General features: G+C 46.9%; 1 pseudogene; it reads left to right on the top strand.

The window, feature by feature from the left end:
- Positions 1-672: 672 nt before the first annotated feature.
- The window catches only part of LOC141270772 (uncharacterized), a 44835-nt pseudogene continuing 30665 nt past the window's right edge, over positions 673-14842 (top strand).

Below are 14842 nucleotides of genomic sequence, written 5' to 3' on the forward strand. Positions count from 1 at the left end.
CAGTTTCACATCACTGATCTGTCAGCAGCAAACAACAAATACAGTTCAGCTCTGCACTGCCCAGTTATTACAAGCTACATTATACAGGAGAGTTGAGGTCTGCTATAAACAAACTTACAATGATGTAAAAACACACAGGCAGTTATACGAAAGTACACTAGATGGAAGAAAATAAAATTGGATACGTAGGTTACTGTACAGGAGCTGGAGCAGAGAGTGTCTTAAATTGGTAGAATACACTCTATGTCAGTACTCGAGGTAGATTAGAGCTATGCTGGCTGGAAGCGAGCTGGGAGACAGCACTGAACATGAACCAGGAGCACTGAAACTAGAGGATGAATATAGCCTCCAGTGGCATAGTTTGCGGTCGATAAGTGCAAAGCAGGTCAGATAAAAGGTGAGCTATATTGGCACAAATAAATAAATGTTTATAATATTATAAGACCACATTGTAATTTTCAGAATAACCCTATAATAAGGATTCAAATATTTTAAAAGTTTTTCCTCTAAAATTAGATTTTTTGCTAATTGTACTTTGTGTTATACCGGGCACAGGTCGGAGCCATGACTGGATGTAGTGATCATGTGAAGCCGGTAACAGCTCCGGAGATTTCTTACATGGGATCTTTATGATGTTACATCGTCATCTTCTCCCCATTCAGGTCCCTACAATATCGGATCCTCTCAGTGGAGATCTTCTATATAAGAGAATTTTCCTGATTGTCCATCAAGGATGGATAGGGACAGGGACAAGATGGCGGAGAGGATATTACACCTCACCCTAGAGATCCTCTTCCGGCTTACTGGAGAGGTGAGAGATTCTGATGACGTCACATTACATCATTCTTATCTATGGGAATAACAGATGGACAGAACTGGAGAGGTGAGGACTCTGGAAATGTCTGTAGTGAGATTTATTAATGTGTCTCTCCATAACCAGGATTACACAGTAGTGAAGAAGACCTGTAGTGAGCGCTGTCAGGACCCTGTGTCTGAGGGATGGGGAAGACCCCTGAGCCCAATCACGGGCCCTCCACCTCACCCCCTGATACATGAGGACATCAATGACCAGAAGATCCTAGAACTCACCTACAAGATGATTGAGCTGCTGACTGGAGAGGTGACACTGCTGGGAATGCTGGGACATTATACAGTAAGGCTATGTTCACATATGTTGTGTTTTGCTGCGCCTTTTGCAGCAGATTTTTATGCAAATTTTCAGCTGCATCTAGCAGTACCAGCAAAGTGTATGAGAAACCAGAATTCTCTGTTCGCACATGTTGATTTTTGTTTGCTGCATATTTTCTGCTTTGCTTGCGTTTTTGGAAAATAGAGCAGGTCACTTCTTTTAGCGTTTTTTTCAGTATTTTTGCAGTGTTTTTTCACCCATAGGAAGTAATGGGTGGTGAAAAAAACGCACCTCGTTTTTTCAGCGTTTTTGATGGCAAAATAGAATGGGATTCTTTCTTTATGTACATGCCTAAATAGAGACAGAAGGACAGTGAAAAAAATGCTGCAAATAGCATCAAAAAACGCAGGAAACCTGTATTTTTTACACAGCTGTTTTCCTGACAGAGAAAAGTTGTCAGCAGATTTAGCTGCAGAAAAAAAAACACGTGTGTGAACATAGCCTAATACTATGAAGGGATCGGGGGATGACGGTATCATTGTATGTGTCAGGTTCCTATAAGGTGTCAGGATGTCACCGTCTATTTCTCCATGGAGGAGTGGGAGTATTTAGAAGGACACAAAGATCTGTACAGGGACTTCATGATGGAGGTTCCCCAGCCCCTCACATCACCAGGTAATAGACAGGACTAAATACACACGGCCTATAATTATCTGTATATAAAGAATGAATCAGTCCCTGTATGTGTTTCCTCCAGTTACATCCAAGAAGAGGACATCACCAGAAAGAGAAAGATGTCCCCGACTTCTTCTTCCACAAGACTGTTCAGGAGAAAATCCCAATGTTCCTCAGGATCATCAGGTAGAGTAAGAGAAGGTTTTATCAAATCTTCCCCGTGATGTGAAGAAGGCTGTGAAGGAGTGTGCTCGGTCCTGTTTTATTCATCAGTATTTAGAGATGTGCAAACTCGTGTGAGGTGAATTGAATTCACCTCAAATTTTAAAAACAAAAATTGGATTATCGAGAATCTGAATTTTTTGAATTTGCTTTGTATAATCTCAAAATTGCAGCAGATTCAAAGGGTCAGCAAAGGGATGAAAAAAACAAACCATTGGTACACGCTCAACTGTGAGGAAGATGCCATCCAGTGCTATGTTAGTCAGCGAACTCTTCAGTATGTCTCTGATGCATTTGTGGGGTATTTGAAGGAACTGATTCCTGATATAGATAATACACATCTGGAAATTGATATAGCTCATCAGGCTCTCTTGTCATTCACACAGTGTCCCCAGCATCCCGCTCCTGCGCAGGTGTATTTCTCTGCCCTGACTAGGGCAGAGTAAAGCACAGCAGTGTGCATGTGCCAGGGCTCTTTGGCCTTTTCCTGCGCATGTGCACTGCAGTACTTTGCTCTGCCCTTGACAGGGCAGAAAGAAGTACACCTGCGCAGGGGCGTGATGCCGGAGACCCTGTGTGGATGACGTAGGATGCGTCATCCACACGAAGCACAGAAGGAGGATAGCATTGCAAGAACAGAGGAGTCTCCAGACCAAGACAGAGACGCCCATCAGACCCGAGTATAGAGGAGTATAATAAAAGGTGTTTTTCTTGTCTTGCAGGCCGGATTGGGGGCATATATATAGCATATTAGAATGCTGTATGTCAGGGCTGACAGTACTGGCCTTACTTCATATGGGACAAACCTGGTGACAGCTTCCCTTTAAGTACCTTGTAAAAATCCCTGAGCCGCTCCCACTATGACACTCTTTTTTGTTTGCCGCTGCATCGCACTATTTCACAGATATTTACACAAAAAAGAGAGAAAGGTAGACATAGAGCGCACCAATCTAAGTGTAGTATATAGCGGTAATATGTGTAATGCACACGCCCGGGCTGAGCAGCGTGTGCGTGTGATTCCACTGGACCGTGCCGGAGAGTGAATGCCTGGAGGGGTGTAACTAGGTATTCACCCGATCCGACCAGGGTCGCACGACGGCATACGACGCCAGTGCACCAAGGAGGAACCGAGCAGAGGGACCAGGTGCTACTCCAGGACAGACCCCGGACACAGCTGTTGACCCACACAGGGGAATACAGGAACAGACTGGTTAGGCTGGCACACAGACTGGTGGGTATAGGCAGGCACGACTGGTATGCAGGCAGGCGGGTTTGCAGGCAGGGGCGTACAGGCAAGCACGGCTAGAGTGCAGACAGGGAGGCACTAGCAGGTTGGAACACTGGCAGGATAGGACCCAGTACACACTGGGACTCAGGAACAGAACCACAGATGTGGTGGTCAAACACAGCAGAGTGAGGCCGCCCAGAGTGGTGAGCGAGAGCAGGGCAAGACGAGACCGCCTGGAGCGGTGAGCGAGAGTAGAGCAGGACGAGGCCGCCTGGAGTGGTGAGCGAGAGTAGAGCAGGACGAGGCCGCCAGGAGCGGTGAGCGAGAGTAGAGCAGGACGAGGCCGCCTGGAGCGATGAGCGAGAGTAGAGCAGGACGAAACTGCCGGAGCAGCGAGCAAAGGGTAAGAGCAGAGCGAGACTGCCGGAGCAGCGAGCAAAGGGTCAGAGCAGAGAGAGACTGCCGGAGCAGCGAGCAAAGGGTCAGAGCAGAGCGAGACTGCCGGAGCAGCGAGCAAAGGGTCAGAGCAGAGCGAGACTGCTGGAGCAGCGAGCAACGGGTCAGAGCAGAGCGAGATTGCCGGAGCAGCGAGCAAAGGGTCAGAGGAGAGCGAGACTGCCGGAGCAGCGAGCAAAGGGTCAGAGCAGAGCGAGACTGCCGGAACAGCGAGCAAAGGGTCAGAGCAGAGCGAGACTGCCGGAGCAGTGAGCAAGGCAGAGCAGGGGGGACAGGGCTCTGTTCACACGGAACAGACAGGAAGGGAAAGGCAGAACCAGATACCCACAGGGTACTTGCAGTGAAGTAGCGAGTGGACCACAAACTCACAAACGGAAGTACAGTGACAACGAACAGGAGTTAGGTACGAGTTCAGACTCTGCAGAAAAAGGAAAGGTACGGACATAGAGAAACACAGGAAACAGGCTAGAAGAGTATACAGACAAGAACAGACACAGTAGCAAGATACAGGAGCGGGTCTAGGTATGCAGCCCCTAGAAGGCGGGAGGAACAGGCTAGGAGCGTGTTCAGACAGGACAGACAAGATACAGGAGCGGGTCTAGGTATGCGGCCCCTAGAAGGTGGAACGAACAGGCAAGGAGCGTGTTCAGACAGGCCTGGAAATACAGCCTCCAGGAAGGGCAGGCAAGCAAACACAGAAGGGGACCTGGCACATTCAGAGTGAGAGAGCACACTGAATGAAACACAATGCTCAGGCAGGGTTTCTTGGGAGGAGCTGGGTTAAATACCAGATGACAGACAGCAATAGGCTGAGGACGCACAAGGGGTGTGCCCGCAGCAGGTACAAGAAACAGGAAGTGATCGGGCGCCGCCCTTAAGCAGCAGAAACAGAGGTAAACAGACAGCATGGAGGGAAGCCAGGCTAGCAGACTGGACTGGAGATCAAGTGCGCGCTCTTGCACAGTGGGAGATGGAACACTATGCAAGGACGCCGCCAGGTATGTTACAATATGAATATTTATAATGGTCTTTTGAACTCACCTTTATTTGGTCTTTCAATTCAGCTTACCGATCTCTAAGGATCACAAAGAAAGGGATTTTCTCCTTTCAGTTGGTTTGCTGCATACACCTGGTGGCTATTCGATAGCCCTGCTCGGGTTATCATAGGAAAGAGATTTTGACAATAATGTTCAATCAGGTCAAATGCGCTCCCAAGAAGCCAGTGAATACTCTGGGTATATATTCTCCAAACGATCTTTATTCCTCAAGTAAATCCAACGCCTTTCGACAAGATTATGTCTTCCTCAGGTATATTCTCAGAAATTTTTAAGATACAACTGCTTCTTAAAGGAAGCAAAAGCACAGTTTTGCGTGGGGGATGTGTTCCACACAAAGCAGACACACCCATTCCCTTAGGCATCAGTAATACTATAAAATCCAATTCATCAATCCACAAAAAGTCTTAAAAGTATAAAATATACTAGTTCATAACACTTATGTTATGTTAAATACTTTGTTAAAAGATATGTAAATGAATATTGTCCAAACCTATAAAAATGAATGTCCCAAAAAAGGAAAACAAAAAAAACCCCACACAATAAATACCTTACTTTTGGCACTGCAAGCGGTAGCGCACTATTTGAATGGTATTACAAATATGCCTGAACTACAAAAAAAATTTCTTTTAGCTGGATTGAAGATTATATTGGAATACAACTTGTTAACCTTTCAGGGTCAGTTGCATCTGCAGCAGCTCGGAACCGCGATGGGGACTCGGGTAGCCCCAAGTTTCGCTAATCTATTTATGAGACTATTCGAGTCCTCATCGCCTATCTGTCAAAGACCATACAGTGCACATGTAGTGCTATATCGTCGCTATATAGACGATCTAGTAATTATATGGAGAGGTAGTGAGAAAAAAGCAGCAGAATTTATACATAAAATTAATGCTAATAAGTGGGGTATAACTGCGACAGTGAATAAGGAAAAAATTGATTTCCTGGATCTTGAGCTATCACATGCCAATAAAAGAATTATTAGCAAAACCCATTTAAAAAAAAACTGATACAAATGGGTTTTAAGACTATCGCAGCGCACATTACAAGAAATGGAAATGTAATATCCCTTTCAGCCAATTCCACAGGATAAGAAAGAATAACACATCCAAAGATGACTATATAGAGCAATCGAAGATACTTATTGATAGATTTAAGGACAAAAAGTACTCAAAGAGACTGGTAATGAGTGCTTATTCAGCCAACTTGAAAAAAACACAGGATGAGTGCCTGATTAAAAACAAAAATAAAAATAAAACAGGCGAAAATGAAAGTGTATTGATAAATAACAAATGGCGGTATAATTTTGTATCAGCGTATAATCGCAATAATACAGAGATTCGAAAAATTTTGAACAAATATTGGTACCTAATAAAAAGGGATGTATATTTGAAAAAAATATTACCGCAAAAGCCAAATATAACTTTCCGAAGGGGATAAACTATTAAAGGTATCATTGCCCCCAGCATCCTAAAACAAATTGGTCAGGGGGAACATCAAAAACTGGATCATAGGAAAAATCTTAATATTAATAATAAAAAAGGAGTCATTAAATGCCATATTAAAAAATGCTGCTGCTGTAAAATTATCGATCATAATGGCGACTCCATATTGTCAAATAATACGGGAGAACGAATCCAAATTACACAGAGGCTTTTCTGTGATAGCGACTTTGTAGTATATGTTATTACTTGTACCTGTGGCCTTCAATACGTGGGTCGCACCACACAGACACTCAGAACACGTATGAATGGCCACAGGCACAGCGCAAAAAATGGATTCTTGAAGCACAGTCTATCTAGACATTTATGCTTTAAACATAATAAAAAATGTCATATAACTGTGACACCAGTCGAACAAATACCAGCTGATTGCTCAAATCGTGTGGAAAGATTGAACAGAAAAGAATCCTTATGGATATTTAGACTAGGGACGCTGTACCCTGATGGGCCAAATGACATTATAGAAGGTGTATAAGAAAATATGCAAAGGTTAATCTGAAATAAAAAAGTTGTATATTTATATTCATATATAAAAAAATAATTTTTAATAGGGTTTCATAAGTGTAGTTTTCTAGTTTTTTAAAAGTAAGGTATTTATTGTGTTTTGTTTTGTTTTTTTCCTTTTTGGGACATTCATTTTTATAGCTTTGGACAATATTCATTTACATATCTTTTAACAAAGTATTTAACATTACAGTATTTCTTACTTTTAAGACTTTTTGTGGATTGACGAATTGGATTTTATAGTATTACTGATGTCTAAGGGAATGGGTGTGTCTGCTTTGTGTGGAACACATCCCCCACACAAAACTGTGCTTTTGCTTCCTTTAAGAAGCAGTTGTATCTTAAAAATTTCTTAGAATATACCTGAGGAAGACATAATCTTGTCGAAACGCGTTGTATTTACTTGAGGAATAAAGATCGTTTGGAGAATAAATACCCAGAGTATTCACTGGCTTCTTGGGAGTGCATTTGGCCTGATTGAACATTATTGTCAAAGACAGATATTTACATGTATTTTCTGAGATTGCAATCTCTGCTTATGGAGCATCTGTGCGTTTCTTCACAATCTTTTTTGTGGGTGTCTGCTTACACCACACCCTCCCAGAATTGCCAATCACAGCTCAGCAGCATCTGAGAATGCTACATAAGCTGCCAAATTGTGATTGGTAGTGTTCTGTAAGGGAGGAGTAAAAAGTCACGCCACCAGAGAAGATTGAACAAAACGCCCAGTTGGCCTACAGTCAGAGATTTCACATAGTGCATTCTAGAAGAGAGAAATGTGAAGATCTCTGCAAAAGAGTGACCCAGTGTAAAATGGAAAAGAGCTACAGAATCAGGGGCGCTCAAGGATTTTGCAAGATATTTAACTCAATTTTTTTGACCAAGTGACTGGTCCTCTTCAATTCCTTATATTATAATCAACATAAAAAAGTCATGTTTCATCATGTACCTGTCCTGCCGACACAGAGCTTGGTCCAACCCTCGGGTCCCATATTTACTTCTGCTCTTCACACGACGTTGTATTTCTCCATTGTTCACTATACTCCAAGGCTGGCAAAATTTGAATTTGGCAGCTTGCTTGAATCTATAAAGGAAATTCAATTCGCAACAACCTAATACAATACGGTTTGTACATTATGTTCCTTATTATGTTCCAGGGCATAATAAGTTTTGAGTGTCTGAATTTATAAAGGCCAAAGGAGTTTCAATGTGCTATTGGATGGATGTCTGTAAAATGTGGCTATTTCATGAATGTTTTATACTTGGTGGAGATGACAGGATAAAGCTGATCATAGACATTAGATGTTGTCTGGATCTTCTCACAGTTTTCTGGTTGTGGAGGCTGCTGGTTAGAATTAGGAGATGATGGGTTGGATTTATACAGGAGACCTGCAGCTATGGGATAACTACTCCTGTTATGTCATTTTTGTTTAACATGCTAAGTTTCTATCAGTGCATGACTTTTGAAATGTTTGTTTCAGGGTGAAGATATGACCTATATTAATACTACAGAGACATATGTGAGGAGTGATGAGCGGTGTAAAAAGATTCTTACAGATAACCGCACAGGTGAGTAATAAGTCTTAAAATCTTAGACCCACACAATTAGGATTGAGTGTGGAAACACTGATAAGTAACCAGAATAGAAAGAAATGAAAGCTTAAATATAATTTCTGGAATATACAGATAGATAATGATAAATAATATCTAAAACTTAATTTTTAAAGAGAATATCAAACTTTCCACAGCTCTAAATCAAGTATTGAAATTGAAGCTTGAAGAGATCTGAGCTCATTCAGAAGAGTGTATAAATCAGACTTGTACTATTAGATTTCAAATCAGATAGCAAACGGACAGCAAATTGACCATTGTGTATCAATAGGACTGTTCAGATGATTGATTTTTCTCACGTACCGAGCGTCCATGTGAAAAAGTCACAGCAACTTTGGTCTTTATGGACCAGACTAATGCATGTTAATATCAAGCAGCTGCTGCACTCATTCGATTCGGAGGAGAACATAGACCTGTACTCTGGGCCAGTCAGAACGAAAAATTGGCCAACAAGTCTGGCCAAAGATTTTGCACGGTCAGCTGTACCTGGCTTATTAATCACACTAGTCTAATGTATGTGACGCGCCCCCTGGGCCGTGTGTGCACGTGTGTGGGTTACCCGGAGCCGGGTCTCTGGGGGTTGTAGTCTCCGTGGCGGTGACCCGGTCCGTGGCTCAGGGTGGTCAGACCAGTGGCCGTCTTTTATAGGGTTTTTATGATTTAATGTCCGACTACGCCACTCGTGGATTGCGGTCAGGGTGTACCGCCGCTGCGAGGCAGACCGCTGAGGCTGGTGTGGTGTGCGCAGCAGAGGATGGGACAACTCCCCACGGGAGGAGTACAGCCTCAGGGCAGTGAGTGTGGATGATTGGAGTGATGGTGCACTGGTGAAGCAGGAACGACTCAGAGTCTTTGCAGTGCAGTTCAGGGTCTTTACTGATGATGATAAGGCAGACCCTCCCGGGAGTACTGGCTAGCATAAGGGGCCTGGTCAGTCTGTGAACAAACAGGAGTTCCCCTGGCCAGGTGGAGTTGTAGGCCTCCCCGTCTATCTGCACTCTTCCTGGCTACCTTGCTGTAAGCGAGTGGAAGTAGCCCACGTCCCTGATTATACCGTGTGGTGCTCACCCGTATGGCTGGTGACTTGGACCCTCTGGTAGCTTCAGCTCCTCGATGGCGGTACCGGTCCCTTGTGTGTGACTGAGCCTCCGGGCTTCCTATGGCCAGAGGACCTGAAATCCCCTGCCGGCTGGTTTCTGCTGCTGGATATATAAGTCCTCACAGCCTCGGACTCCTGTGTCCGGTCGTAGTGTCTTCAGCCAGGACGAGCAATATCTGCTTCCAGTCCCTGGCACTCAGCTCCTGCTCCTACAGAGCTCCTAGCTGTTGCTTTCCCTGTGTCTGCTTGTTCTCTTTCTTCTCTGGAGCTTCACTCCAGGCTCTAACTGAACTTACCCCGCCCCCGATCCAGTTTATATAGGGCAGATTCCTCCCCTATCTTGTCTGGGACAGGAGGTGTTGCATGTTTAAGGGCTTCTGACCAGGGAACCTCCCACTTGCTCCCAGACGTGATATTTCTATCACTGAGGCAACCAGATCCCTGGGATGCCACATTCTCCCCTAGTGAAATTTAGTACTCCGGGACTAAACACATTTTTAAGAAAAACACAAATGCAAGGGTATAAACAATAACAGGAAAAAGTACATTTTGTCTTGATGGTTACGGCATTTCCGTAACTGGGTGTCCATATCATCCAAGGTGAAGTTTTAGAACGGAATAGGGGACCTGTCCAAAGCTAACCCCAAACGTTGGCCCTGGGCGTGGCTGCAAGGCGAAGCTAATTTCTTTGGACCACACGGGGCCACGCCAGACAGGTTTTTCTTCCGTGGCCGTCTTCGCAAGAGGCACAAAGTGCAACTATTTACAATGTAGTTCCGGTTATTCAGCGTCCATAACCTGTCAGTCCAAATAAACCTGCAGGGTAACTAGAGAAACATAATCAATAAACAGGCAACAAAAACATAAACCATTTTCAGCATTGGCAATTTACAAGCATATTCATATTACATTTTAGATTCTCCAGCGAGCGGGCATCTGTCCTCTAGTGCTCCTGGTGGACCTACGTAAACCACTATCTGGCTCTGCACTACAGGGTGTAGGAGGTGTTGCGGGTAGGCCTGGCAGCTTCCTGCGCACTCTTTGGCTTACTAGGGGCACGACAGGCTCACTACTAGCAGAGGGTTGATTCTCCTGGGCTGCTTGTATGAATCCTTCTGTCTCCTGGGCTGGCTGCTCTCCCGACACTCCCTGTTCTTCTGTAGGTCCGTGAGGGGCTGGCTGGAGAAAGGTGATGACTGGTACCACGACTGCGTTGTTAATTTGAGTCCAGGACCGGGGAAAGTCTCCGAGTACGGTACTGATCATTTCTTCCTTTTCCTCTGCGGGTTGAAGGATATCCTGGTCTTCTTCAGCACCTTGTAGCTGCTCGGGACAGTTCTTCAGGTGGTCTCTGGAGACAGTGGCTGTGGTCTCTCCCCCATCCTTACTGATGACACATACTTTTGGGTTCTCATGGCTTGAGGGCAGTATGGTGTACGGGTCCTTCTCCCACTGGTCATCCAACTTGTGGAGCCGTCTCTTCCTCTTCAAGACCTGCTCTCCAGGTGCCAGGGGAACAGCGGGAGCATGTTGGTTATAAGTCCTCTCTTGCCTTCCTCTTGCTTGAGACAGACTTCGCTCCACGGTCTCCTGTACTTTCCGGTACTGCTGCTGCCGTTCCGTGTCCCAGTCTGCTTCTGGTGAGGTGTCCTCGGATGTCAGGACTCCCATCTCCAGGTCAATTGGCAGCTTACCTGGTCTGGCGCGCATCAGGTAAGCCGGGGTGCAATTTGTAGCATTCACCGGGATATGGTTGTACAAGTCAATCAGGTCTGGCAGCTTCTCCAGCCACAGGCTGCGTTCTTCCAGGGGCAACGTCTTGAGGAGATCAATGACGATATTGTTCATTTTCTCACACAGCCCATTGGTTTGGGGGTGGTAAGGCGTTGTCCTTATCTTCTTGCAGCCATACAAGTTGCAGAACTCCTGGAAGACCTCCGCTTCGAAGGCTGGACCTTGGTCAGTCAACACTTGCTCCGGATACCCGTGTGGACAGCAGAAGTGCTGCTGGAAGGCTCTAGCTGCTGTTTGAGCCGTTAAGTCCTTGACAGGGACCACCACCAGGAACCGGGAGTAGTGGTCTACGATGGTGAGGGCGTAGACGTACCCGGACCTACTCGGAGCCTGCTTCACATGGTCCAGGGCTACCAGTTCTAGTGGTTGCTTCGTGATGATGGGCTGCAGGGGGGGTCTTCTGGCTGGCACGGTCCTTCCTCCTCAGGTTGCACGGGCCGCAGTCTCTGCACCATCTCTCAATGGCCCCTCTCATGTCTACCCAGAAGAACCGGTCACGCAACAGGAACTCCAGCTTCTTCCATCCGAAGTGCCCTGCTCCGTCGTGGTATGCCTCCAGGACCATAGCCGCGTCCCGTCTCGGGACCACTACCTGCCAGGTCAGCTCATGTGTCCGGGAGTTGACAGTTTTCCGGCACAGCTTCCCCTTGTAGAGAAACAGTTTACTCTTCTCCTTCCACAGCTGTTTGGTCTCCTCCGGGGCGTCTGGGTCAAGGCGGGCATCAGCCTGTGTCAGCATTTCCTTCACCAGACGGACTGCGGGGTCACTGTCTTGAGTCTCTGCCCAGCTGTAGTGGGGTAAAGGATTGAACGTAGCAGAGTGCCTGTCCCTTACACGGTGGGAATACTGGGTAATCCCATGATGGTGGAACGCAGGGAGTTCGATCTCTTCCAGTTCCTCTGGATCTTCCCCTCCATCCGGTAAGTTCGGCTTCCTGGACAGGGCGTCTGCGTTGGCATTTGAGCGTCTTGCCCGGTATTTGATGGTGAATTCATATTTGGACAGGCGGGCCATCCATCTCTGCTCCAGGGCACCAAGTTTTGCAGTGTCCAGATGTGTCAACGGGTTGTTGTCCGTGTACACGGTGAACTTCGAGGAGGCAAGGTAATGCTTGAAACGTTCTGTCACGGCCCACACCACTGCCAGGAACTCTAGCTTGAATGAGCTATAATTCTCAGGGTTTCTCTCTGTGGGCCGTAGTTTTCGGCTGGCATAAGCGATTACCCGTTCTCTCCCCTGCTGGATCTGGGACAGTACGGCTCCTAGCCCGATGTTGCTCGCGTCCTTGTGGAGGATAAAGGGCTGGCTGTAGTCAGGGTACGCCAGGATTTCATCCCCCGTGAGGGCCATCTTCAGCTGGCAGAAGGACTCCTCTTCCAGCTTTTCCCACCTGAAGGGTGGCTTTTGGTTTTTGGCCTTCCTGGATTGACCTATCAGGAGGTCCTGCATAGGAGCTGCCATTTTGGTGAAACCGGGAATGAATCTTCGGTAGTAGCCTACCATCCCGAGGAACTGCCGCACTTCCTTTATGTTGGAGGGTCTTGGCCAGTCCTTAATCACGGTGATCTTATCGGGGTCAGGAGCCACTCCGTCGGCACTCACCACGTGTCCCAGGTACTGTACCTTTGGTTTCAGCAGATGAAACTTGGAGGGTTTTACCTTTAGGCCGTAGCTTGCCAGGGCATCAAACACCTCTGCCAGGTGTTTCAGATGGTCCTCGTAGGTTTTGGAATAAACGATGACATCGTCCAGGTATAACAGGACCGTCTCGAAATTCCGGTGTCCCAGACAGCATTCCATCAACCGCTGGAAGGTTCCTGGTGCGTTGCAGAGCCCGAACGGCATACAGTTGAATTCGCTGAGACCCATCGGGGTGGTGAACGCAGTCTTCTCCTTGTCCGCCTCTGCTACAGGAACCTGCCAGTACCCGCTAGTAAGATCCAAAGTGGAGAAGAAGTTAGCAGATTTTAATGCAGCTAAAGATTCTTCTATCCTAGGTAACGGGTACGCATCTTTGTGTGTGATACGGTTGACCTTTCTGTAGTCTACGCACATTCTCATTGTGTTGTCCTTCTTTTTCACTAGAACTAGTGGAGCTGCCCAGGGGCTACAGCTGTCCCTGATTACCCCAGCCTCCTTCATGTCTCGCAACATCCCCTTTGCATGCTGATAGTGTGCAGGGGGTACAAGTCGGTATCTTTCCCTTATGGGTGGATGGTCTCCTGTGGGGATGTGATGCTCTACCCCCTTTACTCGCCCGAAGTCTAGCGGGTGTTTACTAAAGACTCTTTCGTACTCCTGAACCACCCGGTAGACTCCCTGTTTTTGGTGTGAGGGAGTGGAGTCAGTACCCAAATGCAGCTGCTGACACCAGTCCTCCATTTGTTTCTTAGAGCCGTTACCTTCCTCTGGTTGAGATGGAGGTAAGGGTTCTACGGCCTTTACAGAGTTTTGGGTTATGGTGAACAATTTGGCTAGCGTGGCATACCGGGGCAGGTATACTTCTCTCTCCCCGATATTTATGATGCGGACGGGTACCCTCCCATGGCGTACATCGACCACCCCCCGTGCTGTCAAAATGGTGGGCCTACTGTCTGAGTAGACGGGTTCTACCATTGCTTGGTAGTCTCTACCTCTCAGACCAATAGCTGCCCGGCACCAGATCATAATCTCACTCTTTGGGGGCATGGCGATAGGGAACGGGTCACTCATCCTAACGCTACCAATCTCACCACCCGACAGTTCTACCTGTTGCCGTTTCATCAGTGCCCGGATCTCCTTTTGTAGGACCCGCTGCTGGCCGGAGCTGGCGTTCATGGCAACCTGCTGTAAAATGGCAATTACTTCTGAAAGGCAATTCTCAATAACGTTAGTACCCAAGGTTATTTTAGGGTGACTTTCATGACGATCAATGTCCACAATAATCAGTCCTTGTGCCGCCAGTTCTACCTTACCGATTTTAATGGTCACCTCTTTGAATCTCACCTGCGGCACAGGCTGACCATTGCTGGCGATGATACTCAGGTCGTCTTCTGGGTAGCGGGTTATGTCCGAGTCATTCTAGTACCGCTTAAACAGCACATTAGGGATGGTAGTTACCTGTGACCCGGTGTCTAGTAGGGCACTCATAGGAATGCCATCCAGTACCACAGTCAAGACTGGACATCCCCCTACGTATTTATCACGCCAGTTCGATGGGCCTGATGATCTTATGCCTGGGGATTGGCCCTCTGCCCCAGGTTGTGCCCGTTTAAATGACAGTACCTTGCCATATGTCCGGGTTGATTGCAGCGGCGGCAGATGGGTTGTCCGTCCTCGTTGTATCTGTCGCTGGGTCTTCCTTTGGACGATGGGATCCTCCTCTGTCGGCGCCACGGGACGTCCTCCGGACTGGTGGCCGGCTTGATCCTTCATGGAGAGGATACCTGTAACGACTGCACAGTCCTGGTTAATGCGGCAACGCTTTTGGTCAGTTCTTGGACCTGATGGTGCAGGTCTGCAGCCGGGTCTTTATCCAAAGTCTGCGCACCAGCTCCCACAGGCTCTGCAGACAAGGGCGCCGCCTC

This window comes from Phyllobates terribilis, unplaced genomic scaffold, assembly GCF_046119375.1.
Source record: "Phyllobates terribilis strain yellow unplaced genomic scaffold, ASM4611937v1 Scaffold_5__5_contigs__length_657084704, whole genome shotgun sequence".
Taxonomy (NCBI): Eukaryota; Metazoa; Chordata; class Amphibia; order Anura; family Dendrobatidae; genus Phyllobates; species Phyllobates terribilis.